This window comes from Myiozetetes cayanensis, unplaced genomic scaffold, assembly GCF_022539395.1.
Source record: "Myiozetetes cayanensis isolate MyiCay16 unplaced genomic scaffold, myiCay2020 scf2-11, whole genome shotgun sequence".
Lineage (NCBI taxonomy): Eukaryota > Metazoa > Chordata > Aves > Passeriformes > Tyrannidae > Myiozetetes > Myiozetetes cayanensis.
In genome coordinates this window covers 44,771,057-44,787,226 of record NW_026087411.1, presented here as the reverse complement: position 1 = coordinate 44,787,226, position 16,170 = coordinate 44,771,057, and the positions used below count along the sequence as shown (strand labels likewise).

Below are 16,170 nucleotides of genomic sequence, written 5' to 3'. Positions count from 1 at the left end.
CCTAGGGAGGCAGTGAAAATTCTCCTTTCTAAGATGATTTCTAATTATTCTTTTGAGCATACAAGTTCCTTCATATGTAATAGTTTAATATTTAATAAAACAAAATGTAATTATGGCTTCCTTCAGGCTGGAGAGACACAGACGTATTCTCTTAGTGAAACCTAGCAGTTCCAGAGATGTTTAGATTTAATAGGTTCTTCCATTCAAAGCATATGATGATCTACATCAACATTCATTTCTATTTATTAGTTTCCTTTAGTGCAGTACTGGAATGAATAAGGAAGTTTTAATATGTTTTAGATAGCTGTACAGCATGCACGGAAAGGTTTATGTAAGAATTCACACTATTCTCTTCAAACCTTTAAATGCTTTTAACAGTCAAGACAAACATTGCTAAATCATACCCCTGAGTATACCTTTTCTTTTGGTCCATGCTACATTTAAATGATTTAGCATCCTTAGGTGAGAAGATTTTAGGAACAGTTAAAGAGGGAGGGGATAGGTTAGATGGGAGTTAGTTTCCTAGTTTTGAATCACTGAGACAAATCTCAAGAAGAAAACAAACCTGGAGAGAAACTTGCTTCCACAGCACAGTGACAGATTCCCTAACTTCATTCTGAAAGATGCCTGTGATTCCAATTATCACTGATTTACACTGTATTATTACCTTTAATGCTTTCTTTTTCCATTAAAACTCCAGATATACTGAAGGAATGTAAACCTATCCCCTAATTTACTTTTGTTTGCTTGCCTACCATAGTACGGCAATGAAATTGGATAAGGTGTGCCTACAATATCAATGACAGGGTAAAAATGTGTTCAGTTCCAAGAAAAATCCCTGCTACAGACTACAATTTTTTCAAAGAAACTTTAGGAAAGAAATGCATTTATTATGTTTCAGTTTTGTCTTGGGAGAAATATGACCTACATGGCTAGGGAAAATTTATTCTCATGAATATCTAATATAAAAGATAACAGTAAAATAAAAAGCTATGGCTCAATGCTGTAAATGGGTGGATGCATCCTTCTGTGCAGTAGTAAGTAGAAAATAATGGCTGGCTTTCCAGTAGAAAGGCTTGGCAGTCAGCCGTGCGGTGCAGACTGGGTTCTGTCCCCAAATACACATTCATTTTGGCAAAATATTGGGAGGTTGTTAAGAGTTTGATCATTTAGTAATTATCAAAACAAGCAAAAAATCCTTATTAAATGCTTTAAATGTTCTAGTTTGAAATACTACAATTCACTAGACTTATCTCTTGTTCCATCCATCATTTGGCAAGTGTTCTTTAATTAGACATAGTGAAGGATTTCCCATAAACTTAAAAGAAGTATATAACTGCATGCATTCTTTTACAAACTCCAGGTTCTTGGTTTAAGTTGTCAACTAATATAAATATAAATAGAGCTTACTACTTAAATTGCAAACTGTTATATTCTGGAAAATATGTTTTCTTTAAGCCCAAAGAAACCCAGGCTCTGTAGCATCCTATCTGACGGAACTGAAAATCAGTAAGAAAATGTAAAAGAACGAATACTACATATGTATTTGAATGTATAGGGCCCTAATTAGTTGATCAGGGTGAGTCTCTCAGCCTGCCATCAGCAATAGATTATACAATCCACTTGTCCTTTCTGTAGCCCAAGTGTATCTACACCCCCTGTTTTTTTTCTTTTCTCATTAGTCCTGTGCTTCCCCAAAGGGCTCCGGTTTCAGTACACAAGGGAAAGAAAGAAACCACTAGATAAAACTGCTTCGTGTTCTTATCTTTACTGGGAACATAGCCAAGGATGTTTACAAAAAGCATGAGTGGGATAAGCAGGTAAGCTGTTTTCTAAGCTGCTCTACTGACAGAGCAGCTCAGTTTGCCATGTATTATGCCACAATATCTTTGAAACACTAATCTTTAGAGCAGTAATTACCCCACTAATCCTAGTAGTGAAAAATTTCTAAGATTCTGAATTTGTTCAAGGATTCCATAAGGTGAGGATCTATAAACAATCTAGGAAGGTTCTTTGATTATGAGTTCCATATGAAAGTCAGGAGTAAATACTTAGGTACTGAAAATTTTTTTAAACATAACTATTCTTTGCATACAATATCTTTTCCATCAAAGTCACTAGCACTTCATCTTTAGAAGGGTTCTAGGAGCAAAACAAGAGCTTTGTATCATCAACTCAAAGAGAAGCATCATTGTTCAGCATGTATTTTCCTGCAGCATTTCAACTGGTCATAAGGAACTTCAGATATCTTTTCTATGAAAAAAATACATTCTGCTTTTGCATTAACCTAGACTTTTCTATTAGAATTAATGAAATGAACTGGAGCTATGTGATTTTTTTCCTCTCCATATGGATACCAGTATTTGGAACTCAACATCCACTTTGTGCAACCACGAAAAGAAAAATTTGCAAAGATTAAAGGTGTCAAATGAAATCCATTTAGGTAAATACAAGCTCTCTTGCAACTAATCTGAGGTATTTCCAAAACAGAAGTTAGACTGAGATGATAACAGGATTACCGAAAGGTCAGAACTGAAATCGAATACTCTTCTCTAGATTCCTAATCTATTTCCTCAAGGAAACAAAAGAGTTACCAGGCCAATTTCCACTGATTCCTCCTCCAAGTTTGGATCCTGGACATGTTTTAAAAGCATTTGCAAAACCCAAGGTGATATCTAATGTAAATATCACAAAAGATATTTGATAATGGTAAGAATGAAGAAATGCCTGTCTTTCTTTTCCTTGATTCTGCTTATGAAAATGTGTGTCCTTGTCACCATAGCAAAGGTTTTCCTTAAACTTTTGAGAAGTACAGATGACACCTCAAGGATATGTAAATTGTAATGACAACAGCCCTTATTAAAGACTTCTTTCTAAGATGTAAAAGTGGAGTCAGAACTCACCAAAGTTTTATTAAATGAAGTCAGAAAGCCCCTGACTCCTGGCACTGAGTCAAATTTCACCTAACTACTATACAAAAGAGGTTTCTGTTTCTGCATGTTTAAGAAAATCCATCTTCAGAAAAAGTACTGAAAGACAGACAACCATATCTGAGGAATTTGGACATATCATGAGAAGGAAAACCTTGAGACCAAGGGAAATCATTCCATCACTGTGACATATAAAAAGAAATGGAAGACCTTGGAATGCAAACCTACTAAAACTGCGTATCTCCTAATCATCTTAGAATTAAGAAATATATTAATATATACCTTAAAAATGACAAGCCTAGGGAGGTAATGAAAATTGAGTACCATCAGGCTTTATTTTGCCTATTTATCAAAAGGCAAACAAGGTACAAATAAAAACTAGATGATGCTGACCTAAGCAGGTGTTGATTTCTATGCCTGAAGAGAAGATCTATATAGAGGTAATTGCTCAGAAAAAGCTAATAATTTCTTAACAGTCTGTAGAAGAGTATGCTCTTCAAAAACTCAACTACTAAATTCTGTAGTTGAGAAAACTTCCAGAGAAAATATTGTATTATTTGAATAAAGTCTTTTATTTTAGGATGCGTCACACAAAAAAAAGAAAAAAAATAATACCTGAGTACTAAGATATATTTATCAAAAATTTTATGTCCATTTTATTAAGAACGAAGAAAAGCTAAATCAAATATCTTCTCTCCCTTTAACTAGATTTACAAGGGAAAAAGGAAAGAGAGAGGGAAGAGGAAGGGGAGGGGATAGAATTTTGCTCCAGAAGCACCTCCAGATTATTAGCTGATGGACAGCTACATAAACTAACAAATGATGGGTTTTGAATGATGAGAAGTCATCCGCATTTGTGAACAGAATCACATTGCCACCATCACACTGCAAAGAGAAAGATTCAAATAACCTACACCATCCTATAAAAGCATAGGTTTGGCTAGTTTCTTCCAAATGTGTTTAAAAGCATCTCCTTTATGTCCCTATATCAATGGCCAATCTTGGCAATACATAAATAAATCTGCCTTGTGAGGAAACATACAGTTGTAGTATGTATTTCAAAATTTGAGTCTAATCCATTCTCAAATCCTAAAGACCTGTTTGTGAAGTGCAAGACTGCCATCATGGGCCAATAGTCCATTCATCAATGTTTAGTTCTGAAAACAGTCACTAAAAGATGCTGGACTAGACCACGATAGATAACATATTTCTGAGATTTTCTGTATTTTTGTGACTCTACAATACTATTCTGTGCCACCTACTGGGAATTTTGAAGAGTCTTAATTGTTTCCACATCTGTTCAAACCACATCGATTCAAAATTTGCTAACTGCTAATAATCAGGGCAACAGAGAGTTTTTGATGAAAAAACCCTAACAAAACAGAACTTGAGAAAGTATTTGTAAATATTTGCAATACCCTTTTCCTATATTACATGGTGCCATTTTCTCTGTAATGGAATGTATACATATATTCACTGTACTAGGTGTATATAGTTGACTGCTACAATAGGTAGCCAAACACTGAAATATATCAGAGATTTATTGTCCCTCATAACTACTTAGGAGTAAAATTTTTTTTGAGGAACACAGTCACACCAGCAGAGGGGAGGACAGTAGTTATTTACTATAAAAATGATTTTGGTCAGAGAACAGTTTGAAAAAGCAACCTGATAATAGTACATGTCTGCAAAAACTAACTATCATCTTTAAAACTAAAAGTTAGTTTAAGAAAGGTAACAAATAATAGGGGGAATTCAGATTATTCCTCAAACACATTCATATGATAGACCATGAAATATATACACGATGGTAAACCAGCAAGTGTCACAATGACATAGTTTCTTAGGTTATACAATTCAAAAAAAGCACATTCTGGTAATTGAAAACTTGATGTGAAGTAACCTCCTGTCATACAGAGGCATTCACTGGGTGGGTCATGACAACTCTAATTCAAAAAAAAAAGGTTCACTGTGTAGTTAGTAACTTAAAAAGTTGTTTTAATAAACCTCCACAAGTGTTCACTGTAAATCCAAAATCACTGCCCAGTAAGTCCCCCAGAATAAACATCTCTTTGTAGCTATACAAATACCTGATGCACTTCATGAAGATATTTCCAAACGTTCACAGTGAACCTACTTGGATTGAATTAGTATATTTGTAACCAGTCTGTTGTCACTTCCCCACCCCAGTCACCAAATCCTAACGTCAGTTACACCCAACTGCTATAAATCCTTCAAAAACTCACCAACATTCCTCCTCCCACACCTATTAATGAATTGTGTCTTATTAATTTCCAAACCCTTGTTGCTCATCAACACAACCATCTCTTTTCTCTTTGCCTTTCCCTCTCCATACTTAATGACAACTGAAATGAAACCACCGCTTTAGGATGAGGACCAAGCATCCTGTAAAAGAGCTCCCTTTCATTACCTGAACAACCAATTCAACACACAAAACATTACAGTTTTGTGTTTAAAAAAACAAAACATGAGAAAGTTATGCTAGCAATCACTGTTACTGAGCAATTTCAATTAGACAAACCTCTTTTTCTACAAGTCAAAGAAGATCACCACTTGGAGGTATCTGTATACCTCCAAGAAAGAATAAAATAATTTAGCTCAGTTCTGCAGCCAAGCAACATAAGTCTGAATAAGACGCTGTCTCCAAAGATTTTGAAAGATGCCTTATTGTCATAACTGAAGAGATTTCCTGCAGCTTAACTAAGAAGATCAATGAACAACATAAAAACAGAGTTTCTTTTTCAGAATATTCAAATGTGTTATTAAGACAATTGGACTCACAATTCTAACAACGGGTGGTATATAAATCCCAGAGAGGCAGTAGAAGCATAATGACAGAGAATAATGACCCTATTCTGCTAAATTAAAAAGTCCATCTACTAGAGTTTGTAGTCTATGACAATAGTTACTAACAGTTCATTTAGAAAGAAAACAGGATAAGAGTTTGAAGAAATTACACTATATGAAAAGGAGAGAGAACACAGACTACAGATGTACAGAATATACTTACTCCAGTATGTCCTCAGAGCAATCAGATGCTTATGAATTTTCTCAGCTGGAAGCTGAAACAGGATCATAGTATGTAACAGCTCTTGATGAAGTATTTCTTCTTTGGAACGTGTCTAATCACTTTTTGAACCCATTTACATTTTTAACATCTCAAATATATTATGCTAATGGGTTCATAATTTAGGCATGGGTTGTGTGAAAAAGGGCATCCTGTTGTTTCAAATCTGTAGTCAATTCATTTTGCAGGGTGTCCTTCAGTTCTTCTGTTATGGAAAAGGTAAATCTGTGAACTGTCTTCATCATGACAGTCAAAATCATAAAACTGGTATCATTCAGGCCTTTTACAGAATGAAAAATCCCCCTCTCTTTGGTAGCAGCATCATAAAATTCAAAATAGTGTAAAGATAATAAGTAAGACCAGGGGGTCTTTTTGTGGCAGAATTGAACTAGACACACTTGCCAGTGCAGGAAATACAGACCTTGATAACCTCCCTCTACCACAACAACAAATCCATTACAAAAGAGCACAAGATCTACGAATAGTGAACAAGCATCCTCAAATGCCATATACGTAGTTCAGTAGACATAAATATCTTCATGGAATTGATAAAGAACGGAAACTGAACAATACTTGTGAGAAAATATTATTCTTTAACTAATTATTTTTTGCTTTTCAGTCTTCATGCTTAAAGAAGAAAAGTCCTTCAAATAAAATTTATACTTGGCATTGTCTCAACACCAACAGGCCAATATATGTGTGTATATATATATAAAAAATGGGTTTATAACCCATTATAATTTCCTGCCAAACCTCCTTACACCTGAGCTTTAAGTGTTCCACAGAAAAAAAAAGGTCCATTCCCTTCAGACCCAGAGAAAATTGCAATATACCACGTCCTCCTGTTCCATAATTCATAGTCACATAGTTTTGCTCAAATTGTCTAAATTTAATTACACTAATTAAACATAATTAAACTCAGTGTCCTGTTATCCAAGTATATTTGCCACTGATAAAGTCCAGTTAAGTGATTCCTCCAACCCTCACATGCTGCTAGTCAAACAGTTCATTGCCTCCCATCAGCTGTGCTGAGGGAACCGTTAGCTTGTCTCATATGTATCCACAAAAAGATCTCAATGTCAAAAAAATACTTTCTCTCTTGCTTGTTTTTCAAACTTGCAGAAATACAAATTAGAGACGTCTACCCATCTGGTTGTTTTTGCTGTTCTGTGTATCCTGAGGAAGTTACATTACCTGTATAGAGCATCTGAACTTCAAATTAATCACATATTTCCACAAGGACTTAATGATGTTGCCTGTTTGCTTGTATTTGGTTGAGCTCTCTATCTGTTCCAAAGCTCTAATGGCTGATTTTTCCATTATATTCCCAGCATCTCTCCCCAAGCTGCATTAACTAATTCAGGCTAGGCCTAAAGTAATGGAGAATTAGGGCTGTAGACTGGGCTTGAACATCACCAATTACCTGATTTACTGTTTGGAACCTCATTATGGCTTGGATCTTGCCAATTTGCACTTTCCCAAAACAACATCTGAGATCAGATGCCCAGGACTCTTCCAGGTGGCAATTCGGATGCAACATCATATTCAAGAGGGAGGAAAAGCAGCTTAGCCTTGCAGATGGGACATGCCATGCAACTAGGCCTCAAAGGCAAAGATCTGTCAAAAATTATTTTTATCTGACACTTTATGAAACTCTTTCAAGTATCTATGCATCTGGTTTTAATTTTCAGTATGTCTGAAATGTTATCATCCTAGTATGCATCCATTTTTCCAGAGAGCTTATGAAAATAAAAATCCCTTTCAGACTACTTAAGTTCTCTGTAGTGAAAATTATCTAGGAATTCCCATGGTTTACTTCCCAGTTCTTAGTAACTTAGCAATCGATAAGAGGGTCTTTTCTCCAAACGTATCTTTGAATACCATTGAAAAAGGTTCACCTCAAAGTTTTATGGGGGTTTTTGTTGTTGTTGTTTTTTTATTGTCTGAAACTTGAGTAGACACTTTGAACCAAACACTTTCCACCTACATGCTTAATAACATCTTCTACATTTTTGAATAATTCTGACATGAATCTTCCATCAGCAAAAGCCTATGGCAGCTATGCAGAGGTAACAGCGTTCATTTATGTGCAATACATGCATCCCTAACATCCTATAACATATTTAAACAGGTGTCGTCACCTGAAGCAATAAATTAGTGAATGTATAGAAGTACACCAATGGGAATGAAGTCATGCTTAGGCCTTCCTCTTGCTGAATGAATTGGGAATGTAACTTAATATGCATTCATAGAACACGAAAAAAACCCAACAAACAACAAAACACAAAAAGTTTATTATAGTCCAGCTGAAAGTTAACTGACAGGATTTATTTCACCATGCACAGTACGAAAAAGTAATTTTTGGACAAAGCAACATCTTCAAAGCACTTGATCTACCAGTGACCACTAGGACAAATAAAGGGAGTATCTATGACTCACCATGAAAAGTACACTCTTTGAATCAGTTGCACTAAATCTGATCTCGTAGGCAAACACAGGACAACTACTCTAAAATTCTACCTAATCATAGCTACTTCGAAGGACAAAGTAACTGAATTACCATCATTATTAGCCAAATCATTACAGGATAACACACTACAAATTTTTAGTCTTTGTTAAGCCCATACTATGCCTGTACTTTACCTGTTTTGTGTTTACAATCTGATTTCGAAGTCTTAAGACAACAGAGCAGTGTCAGAACTAAAATTTCTGCTGAAAAACTTCACTAATAGCCAATATGATATTAAGACATAAATCAATTGCTTCTACCCCCAGAAACATAAAATCATCCATTTACAAAATATGACATTATCATTTATATCCAACTAGCCACCTGCATAGTAAAAGATGAATTTTCACTCATCCTCAGGGCTTTCTGTACTTCCTGTGAGACACAAGAGATGGTTGGTTTTTTGCAGATATATTACATATGGATAAGGTATCTAGAACCAATTTATTGAACTGAGTTTTCACTACTCCCATACAGAATATCCATGAATAAATATGGCATTTATCCTTTCTTTGTGCACATGTAGTGTACAGACTATTACACTGCATGACCACATACCCTCTTTTCCTCAAAGATGCAAGTCTTACTTAATGGACAGAACAAACAATGGTGACATCTATAGTTATTTTACTTTTTGTCATTTTATTGTTATTAGTCAATGTTTGATTACAGGCCTTGTCTAGCCAACGTTTCTCAAGTTAATACTTCTATACTTGGATTGAAAAGCTACTGTCCCATAAAAGTTAATGACCATTCCCTTGTTATTTATTGCTTTCTCAGCTTACAGGCTATGGGAATGTTCCTACTCCACTTCAATGCAGGTAAAACAGGTTAGCTGACATTGACATAAATAATTATTATTAAAAAGTGTTAGCTACGTGGGTATATAGTCTTCACATATGTCATTGGAATGGAGCTCCTCCACCAATTAATAAGTTGTTTGTTTTTTTCTTTTGTTTGCTTGGTTTTTACTGAAAAAGCAAAGATCCACATACAGGAGAGAATCAATCTAAAAACAAAGAGCATCAAGGCCAGACAACATCAAGAAGTACTGTCTCGCACAGGAGTGAAATGGTTTTGTATTGCATATAACACTAAAGAATCTATTATTGCAACAGCATCAGCCCTATACTGCCTATACTTACAGAAGATATTGACAATCTGGAAAGGTTTGAAATGTAAACTGGAGAGAAACAATAAGAAAACTGGGAAACCTGTGCCTCAGTAAGATACTAAAAGAAGCTTCGTATCCTAAATTACTAGAAAGATTGAGAAATTACAAAAATCAAAGTCTATGTTCTAATATTGCTAGAAGTACCGGGCAGAAAATGATTCTGTGAAGCAAGGCTTACAAATAAGCAGCAGTATTTTTGAGTAAACAGAAGAAAACATAAACACTCCTAATTCAAGCCTAATGACAACACAATAAACATTAGTTTAAGTACATGTTGAAAATAATTGCTCTAGATATAATGTGATTAACACAATTAGTTCAAGAGGGAACTCAGACCAAGCCAAACATCTCGTCATTAAAGGATTACCCTCTGCAAATCTCTGACCATCTAAAAAATTTTAAATATGCAGGAGAGCTCCAGGAAAATAAAAAATCACCTTCTTCACCTGTCTCACTCAAAAAGAAAAAAAAATCAGACAAGAAACTCTCACATTCTTCAGCAAATTAGAAGAAAACAATGTACCAAGACCATTTTGGCACTTGTTTGGAGTTTGTTAGTGATAGCCATTTAAATAACAAAGAATAAAACCAGTAACTGCTTCAACATCAAGACACATACTGAACAGAAAACAACATTACCACTCAAGACCTCAGTATTATCTACCAACAGACCACTGCTCAGTATTTCTCTACTCTCAGTATACTAAATAATTCCTGATCTATCTGACCTATAGATCGTTTCCATTAGCTTTTTTTTTTTTCTGCCTAAAGGAACAGACTGACAAAAACAACTAGGAGAAACTTTTTCACTAACTCCTTCTCAATATTTTCACAGACAAAATGAATCCACCTGGCTGGCTCTCTTCTGATTAACTCAGAGAAAACAATTAAAAAACCCATTGAACTGGTCGCACAGGAAAGAAACCATTTCACCTCAGACAATTACACCGACTCTTTCAGGAAATGATGCAGCAATAAAACAGAAATCTGCTCCAAAATTTTTCTGTATCTGTGACAAATGTATGCCATTTTCATTATCTGGAGTATGTAGAGCTCCACCACAGCACTGGGAAGTGCCTTCATTTCATCTGTCTGCATCTGAAATACTGATACACCAACATAAGCTTTCTAGACACATGAAAAATGGCAACCTGTAAACTATTCCATACAAAAGTCTCTGAATTGGTTTTATCTCTGTGTAAGTGAGGACTGTACCAAATACACAGAGAAACAGGGTCAACCTAGGTCCCAGATATTATTGCAACTTTTCTGAGAAAATCATGTACAACAGAGGCAACTTTTATCAGTGTAGATATTATCCCAGAAAAGTAGCACCTGTCAGTATCACACCAGTTACCTAGGTTCAAACAAACCTCAAGACCACCTTGAGATCAACAGCTTGTTTCTAACTGGCCATTAGTGACACTGAGGGAAGAGTAAGAACAGGGCAAAGCACTTATTTCACTTGTACTGGAGAGAATGCAATTGGAGGATTCATCCTTTCTGTCTTACTTTGAGAAAAAAAAAATCCTAGAAAGGGATCAAAGTATGTAAATAGTGGGTTTTGCTAATAAAAGCATTAAAGCTACTACTTGCAAAGTCATGCACTGCCCAAATAATTCCCACAATCACTCTTGCTTTTTGGCATGTATTTGTTGCCTGCTTGGATGTCACAAACATAAGCACAGCAGGAACGCATCAGAATGAAACAGCATGTCTGCAGCGTCAATGAAACATTAAGACAGCCTAATTATAAATCAAGGAGGTCATTAACATGCTGCCAAATCAGTTCCTCTTGCCTAGGTTGGGGATACGTCAGAACTGCAGCAAGCTGTGGAGTGATAGTCTCATCTACAGTGCTACAACTTCTACCCTCCATTAGCAAACAGGTATCTCTGTTTAGTCAGTGTGGAAATACACAGTCCTCAAAAACTAACAAATCAAGCATAGGCTCCTTTTTTTTTTTTTTTTTTTTAAATTTTTTATTCTGGCAGCAAGATGACATACATTTAGCATACATATACTGACAAATGTCCTGCCTTCATACATCTTTTCACAGACTCTATCCCTGTTTATGGCAATGTATGTTATTCATCCGTTCATATATTTAACAACCTTAGGCAAAGTGCAAATAATGATCCTCTACACACTATCTTTTAAAAGCCAGAATAAATAACATATTTAAAAGAGTAAATAATGGAATAAATATGATCTAATGTAGAACTTTGTACTTCAGTATTGTTTAACTATAAATATTTAAGTCCAGACCTACTCCCTAAATAGAGCCACATATCAATATCTCTCCAAAACTCACTATTTTGGCTCTCACAGGACTGTAGCCAACTTTAAAGCCCATTACGCTGAAACCTTAAAACCTAGAAGTGCAGCACCAGAAAAGAAACCATTTTCTGTGCAGAACTTTTATTTTTTTATATGTCAGTGATGCAGCCTAGTAAAATTTTTCTTTTAATATTAGCCTGAAGGGACTAGTAAACAAATTCTCTCTTTATATTATATAAAGTCTCAAAGTCTGGGTAAGACAAAATCTCTCGCCACAGATCCTATTCCTCCAGTTCCTTCTCCAGTTAAGAAAAATGGACTAAAAAAAAAAACGGCTTCTGTGTCTAAAGACCACAGAATGGATCAGTTTTAAATAAACTATCTCAGTCACCAAAACCTTAAACTCAGCATATACTATAAAGTAAGAAAAAGAAAACTGCACAGAACTCTATCCTTTCTATACTCAATTAGCTCACTGAATGCTACTGTTGGGAAATTACAGCAAGTTTTCAAATTACTGGAAGGAGTATATTCAGAGATAACTGATTCCAGTCCTCTGTCAAATGCACCAAATCTGACTGTCATCTTTGCCCACTTCTAGGGCACATAGAAAGGAAGGGGAAAAGGGTGAAAAGTGAATTTGCTGAGCTAAATAGAGAACAGAATCAAGACTTAATCTGAATTCTGAATCAACAAACAGTTGCTTCAGAAGAAATACCACAAGAACGAGATACACCATGAGAAAAGAAGGAAATTAAATGACCAATGAAAAACTACACTTTATAAAGCAGTCATGCTTACAGTAATGGCATAAAAGTATCAGTGAACTTATTGTGCAATGATAAATAAAAAAGTACTTTGAATGTTCACATATGTTCTTTAACTGAAACAATCAAATACACTTACTTCATCATATCATCATATCAACAGCATAGCTATCAAATAACACTTATTTAACACTAACTGGAAACCCTGGATACAGGAAAGCATAGCAGGAGAAAACAGCCCAGAAAAAAGAATATATGTAAAATTACTTAAAAAGCCATTTTATGTTTCTGTTTAAACAACTCATGTAAGGAAATATCAGAAAATGCTAAATATTTTTGTCACATTACATAATACATTCTCTTGAATGTACAGCAGGTAACAGCACAATATTACATTATAAAGTCCATAAAGGATAATAGTAGCAGGATGGCAATACCTTAGGCTTACCCTAAGAAAATTAATCTTATTGTATTTCAAAATTTTCAGAAAAATCGTATGGTATCTCCTTGAGGACTTATACAATCTGAATAAAAATTACAGCAATATCATAATAATGTCATATTAAGCAAGTAATTTCTAATTTCTTCACTTTTTACTTTTTCTTTTTTTTTTTTTAAATCAATTATGAAATTTAGGGTTCCTGGAAATGCAGTAAGTCCACTGCATTTAATAGGCAGTAACTTCTGAGCATAATCAGTGTTGTATCCTGTACTGAACATACTATTTTCCATTTAATTCTTTTTTCGAATTGTATTTATGAACTACCTAACAACAGCATTTGTATGGTAGCAAAGCACATTACATTCCCATTATACATAGCTTTCCATGTTTTGCGCAAGCATTGCTGGAAGAAAATAATGTATAAAGCTATTAATGTGTCCAGATTCAGCATTAATTAACACATGATCATGCCCTTTGATGAACATGAGTGCCATGGGAAGCAATGATTATGCTAAGTGGTAGGCAGCTTTCCATGTGGAAATTCTCTATCAGTACAGTTTCTTTTTTTCTTATTATAAAAAAAGGCCTTAAAAAGATTAGGAAAGACAGCTATGAAAATCAGTATCAGCAGTAAAAAAGATGCATTGTTGATACTGAATCACTGAATCATCTTATAATCAATGTGCTTAGTCTCTTAGTGTTGTGGCAGTGAAGCTTCAAATAATATAATTAAGGTTGGAATTCATAAATATTTTTCTGAGAAATTTCTTGGGAGATGAGAATCTATCCAACAGCAGAGCCTAAAGCTTCCAAAATATTATGGCTCTTGCTACAATCATCTGCTACTTTTGCTTGAATGATATGGAAGAGGACAATGGAAGAAGTCTTGTGAGTTCTATGAGTATTATATCTAAGCATCTGGAAAAGAAAAGATCTTGTGGCAGATTAACTCAGCCATTTTCTGGAGAGAAAAAAAAAATTAAAACTCAAGTGTTTGCTTATTACAAAAAGAGTTGCTTGGAATCGCAGTGTGCAACAATATGAGGCCTGGGTGTGTTTTGAGCATGTATTTTATTGGTAAACGATAGTCAGAGTTCAAATAGTTGCAGTGAATACCCAAATATCAGCATAAGCAGCATTCCTTCCCAGTGCTACCTTTGCAGGTTTTCTCCAATATACCAGGAAAAAAAAAAAGAGGTAAAGAAAAATGTGTCTTATAATCCCAGGTAGATCACCACCACTACCAAACTGTCACGAGCAACTTTCAACCTAACATTTACTATGATAGATACAAGATTTGTCGTACACATTTCAACACAACTTGTTATATTTTGGGATATAGCTACACCTTAAACAGTATGGTATTTACTGACTACCTTCCTTTTTAATACTTTAGGTTGAAAAAAAAAAAATCCATCTAAAGTAACTAATTCAGTGAATCTCAGTCACAGATAAATTTTGGTTCACTTAAGTCCAAATCGGACATTTCAGTTCATGCTCATGCTAATGAAATTCAGATAAACTACCCTGGCTGCAGGCCCAATGACTTCTGGCTGAAGAGTACACACAGCTGGATGTCTGTAAATCAGGCAGGACACAATTTCTGCATATAGGTTAATGACTGTTCTGCGTCACCAATGTGTAAGAGTACAGACACTAAGCCAAAGACCTCAAAAGAGCATTTTGCCTGCCTGGCAACTTTCTAATAAAAACAAAGCTTACTTTTTTGTCTGTATCACATTACATAATGGGAACATTCATAAAATAGACTACATTAAAGCAAGAGGATAGAGGGAAAATTATACCCCTACTGATGTAAAGTTACTCAGGCTACTTTGTCACTTTAAGTCACCACAGATCCATGCTGATACCAAAAGATTCAGTTCCATCCTCTCCTCCTCATTTCTCAATGCCACCATAACTCATGTAGCAGAATTTGTACATACACAACACAAACTGAGTAAATCATCTAGCAAATTTCTTTCCTAAAAATGTTGCATTCTGACAAATTAGGATGTTTTGTTATCAGAGAGATTTTATATGGCTATAGACTTTATCTTTCTAGAAGAAAATCACAAAGAAGGCTCATCAGTATCTGTTTCATTCTATAAACAAAATGCATTCAAATTATTCTTTTTGACTTGGAAAGTGTAGTTTTAAATCTGGTTCTGCTTATTTTCACCTAAAATCCAACACTAAGGAAGCCACATCTGCATAACTGCCTGGAATGTAATAAATACAGCCACCTTAAAGATCACTGTCAGCAAAAGGGAAGCAGCAGGAAGGCAGAAAGACTCGTTTGATGATAACAGATATGAAGCTGAATGATAATGATAGCATAACTATTGCTTGACACTTTTAATACAAGTTTGGGGAGAATTAGGCATAATATATAATTTTTAAAGTCTAAGAAAAAAACAGACAAATCACACTGTTGCAGCTATTCACGTTCGCTAAGACAATGATCAGCGGTTACTTTGCTTTTGCAGTTGGTTCAAAAAGTTTCATTAGGACTTCCAAAAATACGTATCTTCAGTTCACACCTTCCTCCCCTCCCCCCTTAAAAATTGGAAACTTTGAACAACTAAGGAAGTAATAAATTCCACTTAGCAATATAAGAATCTTGAAGCTGAAAATTATCCAAAGTATTCCTTTGGTTTTAGCATCAAGATCCTTGACCCGGACTATAAACTGTGTTTCAAACACACAATGATTTCTTATGGCGGTTTCAAGTGCCTTAGAGAAAATCATCATTTTTAAATGAACATAGTTCTTAAAAATAAGTGGTAATTATTTCTGGTAACACTAAAATATTTTTTTTATCTTCTGTTTACAAAAAACATTGTCAGAACTTATTCCCTTGATTCGTAACAATGGTTTTCTGATTGCTTTTGTGGATTACAACAATAAACATCCTGCAGTGCTGCAGTTTGTAAACTACAAAGATATAGCAAACTGACAGTCTATTGCTATATACTTC

General features: G+C 34.9%; 1 protein-coding gene across 4 annotated transcripts in view; it reads right to left on the bottom strand.

Moving 5' to 3' along the window:
• Positions 1-16,170, bottom strand: part of PDE10A (phosphodiesterase 10A) — a 358,481-nt gene that overhangs the window by 85,432 nt on the left and 256,879 nt on the right. The gene's annotated exons all lie outside the window — the stretch shown is intronic.